This window comes from Somniosus microcephalus, chromosome 3, assembly GCF_052327205.1.
Source record: "Somniosus microcephalus isolate GS21.2 chromosome 3, FLI_Smic_1.0, whole genome shotgun sequence".
NCBI classification, from domain to species: Eukaryota; Metazoa; Chordata; class Chondrichthyes; order Squaliformes; family Somniosidae; genus Somniosus; species Somniosus microcephalus.
In genome coordinates, this window is record NC_140989.1 from 213,932,214 (window position 1) to 213,938,213 (window position 6,000).

Below are 6,000 nucleotides of genomic sequence, written 5' to 3' on the forward strand. Positions count from 1 at the left end.
GACACAGGGCTTCAAACCACCCTGCATTAATGAAAGCAAAGGTGGAGTGGTGATAGATATCCCCACTGGTTTATATTGGACAAGTGAGTGGATTTAATCAACCAAAGCACCAAATGCTCATCCCTGCCCGAGGCAACAGGCAGATAATTAGGAACATTTCAGTCACCACTCCCCTTCTTAAAGAGGTAAAATAATACTTGCATTTATCGAACAGCTCATGTTGAAACCTCCCAAAGCAGGACTTACTTTTGGAGGGCAATGTTTGCTACAAGTCAGTTAACACATTTCACTTTTGGGGAAGGTGGAACTGTGTTACTGACTTGAAAATCAAAAGAACGTAACAGGCAGGTGTAGTACTGAGGAAGACTGCGTTGCTGGATGTACCACTAAACCAAGGCCCTGTCTACCTGCTCAAGTGGGTGATAAAGGTCTCATGGCAGCATTCAAAGAATAGCAGGGATATCACTGTGTGTCCTGGCTGACATTCCTCCCTCAATCAGCACAACTAAAAGAAAATAAGGTGGCTGGTCATTCACCTTATTGCCATTTGTGGGATCTTGCTTGCACAAAGCAGCTCCCATTTTCACCTACATAATGACAGCCATTGCTTTGAAGGAATTAATTGTATGTGAAGCACTTTAGAGATGTTTGAGAGATGTGATAGGCACCATATAAATGCAAGTCGCTCGGTCTTTCAAATTAACAGGTGTGTAATGGCTTCTGAAATGGAGAAAATGAACTTATTTTGGTGGTGTTCCTGATAAATAAGCGACCATAGGAAGATCTCTTGGTTCTGGTCCAGTCTGAAGATCACTGGCCAAACTCTTGGGTCTATTCCCATTCTCATCTCCATGATCTGAAGGTCACTAGCCAAGCTCTTGGGTCTGGTCCCATCCCCTTCTCCATGGTCTGAACATCACTGGCCAAGCTCGTGGGTCTGCTCCCATCCCTATGGTCAGAATATCACTGGCCAAGCTATTGGGACTGGTCCTGTCGCTTTCTCCCTGACTTGAAATACTAACAATTAAATATGTTGGCTCCAAAGCATCTGTAACCCAGCCTGGCACCATGGTGACTCCAGGTAAAAAGGGGGGAAACTCTAAATGTTTGCAGGAGGAGAAGAACAGGCAGAGGTGGGAAGAATGTAAGATTGGAGTTTGCTTGACAGAGAACGAGTTGGCATTAAGCACTGAAGACAGCTGAACTCGGGAATGCTGCACTACTCCAGGCAGTTCTCCATTAACACCACAGCTACCACTGGACACTGAAACACACCTGCCTTGCTGTTTGAAATGCTTCTGCAACCTGCATTGCACATGGACTGTATGTTGGGCTTAGGGCAAGAAACTGTCGCAAATCGGAATGGCTTTCGCTCCGTGTACATGGATGGGCAGTCAGCAATGAACATGTGCTTGTGTTTTGGAAATTAGGAATGTAAAGTGTATTTTGAACCTTGCTTTCTGATGAACATGGACAATTTTGGGCTTCTAGTGTTTGGAAGACTCTTCACTTTCCCTTTGACTGTTGAAGGGTTGGCTGTGAGACATGCATCGCGAATGCCCACTTTTTTATACAGCCGCACAGGGGTGTGCAAGTCACTCTGATGGACCCTTTGAATCTTGTACTGCTTTCCAGTGGCCTTACTGACACACAATGGGACACCCGCCCATTTAAGGATGGGTCCTGGTCTGCAGTGAAACGACCCACTAATTGTGTGATACTGTATCTCGCGGTGCTCCCATTGGTGTTTGTTGTATGTATCATTTTAAACGAATAACATGTATAAATACAAATGTAGCTCGACAGTCCTGCTTTAGCATTGTCCTTCACACTTGAAGCTTTAGCTGCACATTTCCATATGGGGTTGGGTTTTCAATGCTGTTGCCCTATAGAGATACAATAGTTGCCTCCAATGGTTTTATCTGGTGTGGGAGGAAACCGTAAGGTGCACGGGATTCCAGGCTCCCAGCTTTGCTTACCCCCACCCCCAGATGTTGTGGATTCCAGCTGGGGGTCTGTAATTATCCTCAGTGCCCTGTGCTTGGGCTGAGCAAATGATCAGCCTGGATTCCTGCTCATTGTCCACTTATTCTAGCTAAGAAGGGAACATTGGGGGTGAGAATGGGATTGTTTCTGGTCACCATTCCCTACAGAGGGAAAATAGGGCTGGGTGCCTGGGCTTTGTGGGTCAGATTGTCAAGTCTCAACAATATATAGTTCACAGGCTTGCTTTTTTAAATTCATTTTCGGAATGTGGGCGTCACTGGCAAAGCTGGCATTTATTCCCCATCCCAAGTTGCCTTGACTGAGTGGCTTGCTAGGCCACATCAAGAGAGCAGTTCAGAGTCAACCACGTTGGTGTGGGACTGGAGTCACATATAGGTCATACCTAAGGGTAAGGAAGTCTTGCTGCAATTATATAGGGCTTTGGTGAGATCACACTTGGAGTACTGTATACAGTTTCGGTCTCCTTACCTAAGGAAGGGTATACTTGCCTAACGGGATGAAACGAAGGTTCATTAGATTAATTCCTGGGATTAGAGTGTTGTCCTTTGAGGAGAGATCGAGCAGAATGGGCCTATTTTCTCTGGAGTTTGGAAGACTGAGAGGTGATCTCATTGAAATGTATAAAATTCTTTGAGGGCTTGACAAGGTAGATACTGAGAGGCCGTTTCCCCTGGCTGAAGAGTCGAGAATTATGGATCATAGTCTCAGGATAAGGGGTCGGCCATTTGGGACCGAGATGAGGAGAAATTTCTTCACTGAGGGTTGTGGGAATTCTCTACCCCAGAGAGCTGTGGATGCTGAGTCGTTGAGTATATTCAAGACTGAGATAGAAATATTTTTGGACCCCAGGGGAATCAAGGGATATGGAGATCGGGCAGGAAAGTGGAGTTGAGGTAGAAGATCAGCCATGATCTTATTGAATGGCGGAGCAGGCTCGAGGGGCTGTATGGCCTACTCCTGCTCCTAATTCTTATGTAGGCCAGAACGGGTAAGGACGGCAGGTTTTCTCCCCTAAAGGACATTAGGGAACCAGTTGTTTTTTTAATGATAATCCGACAGCTTCATGGTCACTTTTACTGATTTCAGCTTTTTATTTCCAGATTTAAAAAACAAGTGAATTCCAATTCTCAAACTGCTGTGGTGGGATTTGAACTCACGTTCTCTGGATGATTAATCCAGGCCACCAGGCTACTAGTCCAGTAACATAATTACTTACGCTACCGTACCCATATTTGGACACCTCAGAATCTATTGAATGCCAGCATAAGAGAATATATTGCTGACTAATAAATGATTGAATGCTCACTGCGCTGATGTTACCTTATACCTACCTACTGTGTGGCTTCCTGTAGACAGATATTCATATCTCTGCAATCACATGGACACACCAAGAATGTTAAGGATTTCTTGTTTTCCTACCACCACCAAGGATCTCGGTCATCAGGCTATACAAGCCACTGTGTATAGCAGGCAAATCGCTGTAACACCAACACGATCACTATAAATGCTGGGGACTGTCTCCAGAGAGAGACATATGAACCAGTAACAGGCAGATGTTGGTTGACAAATTTATTAATATATATATATATATATAAAAAAGGATCGTGGTGTCTGTATGTCCGGGCTTAACTCAAAAGTTATAGCGCGTACCTACACATATGTTATATCAAAAGAAAGCTTATGATTAGGGGAGTGTCATAGGCATATTTACTTTTTGGTCAGACAAAAATTGTTCGGACACTATACAAAAAACGGACAAAATCCGCTCATTAGCGTTGAGTGACGTGAAGGTTGACCAATCCTACAGGGGGAGCGCGCTGCACCACGGGGGGAGTTTGATGGTGTGTGTGGGCAGGGCCTAATCCTTCAAACTGCTGTTAGTGCGGGAGCGCGAAAAACCAGAGACCGGAGCAGCAGGGGTCCATCGGGCCGGGCCTGAGGCGCTCTTTCCTCCCCTCTCCAGGCTAATCCCAAAATAAATCCAGCAGCGGAGCAGCGTCGGAGGCCCGCAGCGGGAGCTCATCAGGGCTCACGCGGGCCTGAGGTGCTAGGCCGCGCACGGGGGCTCGGGCCGGAGCGGGAGCTCAGCTGAGGTGAGTCGGGCCAGGCTTGAGGCGCTAGGCCGTGCACGGGGGCTCAGGTCAGAACAGGAGCTCAGCTGAGGTGAGTCGGGCCGGGCCTGAGGCGCTAGGCTGCGCACGGGGGCTCGGGCCGGAGCGGGAGCTCAGCTGAGGTGAGTCGGGCCGGGCCTGAGGCCCGAGGGGGAGGGAGAGAGACAGGGGGAGGGAGAGAGGGGGAGGGAGGGACAGAGGGAGGGAGAGAGAGGGGAGGGAGGGGGAGAGGAGAGAGAGGGGCAGGGAGGGAGAGAGAGAGGGGGTGGGTGAGGGAGGGAGAGAAGGAGCGCGGGGAGGGAGTCTCCGTCTCCTCACACAACATACACACAGCCCGAGCGATGAGAACCTTCACCTACATCTCCTCTGGATCCTTTAAAAAAAAATTTAAACCCACACTCTCGCCTTCTTCCTTCCTTCGGCTGCCGCGATTCAAACTTCCCGCCGACCTCACAAAATGGTGGCCACCCTTCTTCACCCGCCGGGCTCTGAGTCCAGCCCCTTCCCCGGGGTGTCTTCCTCTCTTCTCTATCTCCTTCCCTCTCTCTCCTTCCCCCCCTCTTTCTCTCTCCTTCCCCCCCTCTCTCTCTCTCCTCCCCCTCTCTCTTCCCACACAGACAGACAGACTCATTTATATATATAAAAAATTATTTTTTCTTTTTTCATAACAGCATGCCCTCAAGAAAATGTAGCAGACTTGGACGCACCACTTCTGACTAGCGAGCTCCATTAACAAAAAACGAAGTTAAAGAACCACCTCCTGGGTGCTTAGGAAGAGTTCTTCAATCCCAACAGTCTCAAACAGTTTTATAAACATGGCACAGGGTTCTTCAGTTCCCTCGGCACCGCCGGGTACTCCAGCATACACATGAACACGAGAAGCATTAGTAATAAGCGGGGTTATTTTGGCCAAAAGGTGAAAACAGGTGCTAAATGGGTGCTGTGCTAATAAGTCACGCCTGTTTGAAAGTGGATTAAGCAAACAATTTTGATCCTAATTACTGATCATCATAATTTGAACTTGCCTGGAGGTGCTAAACCAGAAACCTGCAGGTTTAAAACTCAAGTGCTGATTAGATGCACTTTCCATGGAGCAGTATATGTGGGCTCCTCACATTCCACTTTCACTGAAGGTGTGGAGTGCGCTGGCTGACACACAGCAGCACGTTGCAGGATGGCGCAGGGACCGAGGGAGAGGGCGCACAGGTTCTCAGATGCTGCAGGGGAGAAAGATGCCACCTCGCCCTCCTGTCCCACTCTCCTGCAGCAGCTGATGCTGCTCTGCCTGGCCTCCTGTCCTCCCATTCCTCGTCCAGACCAAGGGGGACCCCTAACAAGATGCCGATGACCAAGCACTCCCTTTCTCCTGGTGACTCCAGTAAGGTGGAGCAGCACAGCACTTACCAGGTGAACTCCTCAGAGAATTTGCGGAATCAATGTTGCTCGAGTGTTGGTGAAGTCTTGACAGTGTCCCAGGAATTCGCCCGATGTGTTTCAGAGGTCCTCTTCACAGCTCCAACAGCAATGACCATGAAATGGTGAGTATCCCTTTAAGTGGCGAATATCCCTTTAGTGGGGAGTATCCCTTTAAGTAGCACTTGAAATTGACATCAATGCCATGCTTATTCCCAAACAGCTGGTTGCTGTTAGGTGAGGGCGTAGGTTGAAGTGCTAGCCACCAAAATGCTGTGCAGTCTGTTTAATGAGCGCTACATAAGAACATAAGAAATAGGAGCAGGAATAGGCCTTACAGCCCCTCGAGCCTGCTCCGCCATACAATAAGATCATGGCTGATCTTCAACCTCAACTCCACTTTCCCGCCCTATTTCCATATCCCTTGATTCCCCTAGAGTCCAAAAAATCTATCAATCTCAGCCTTGAA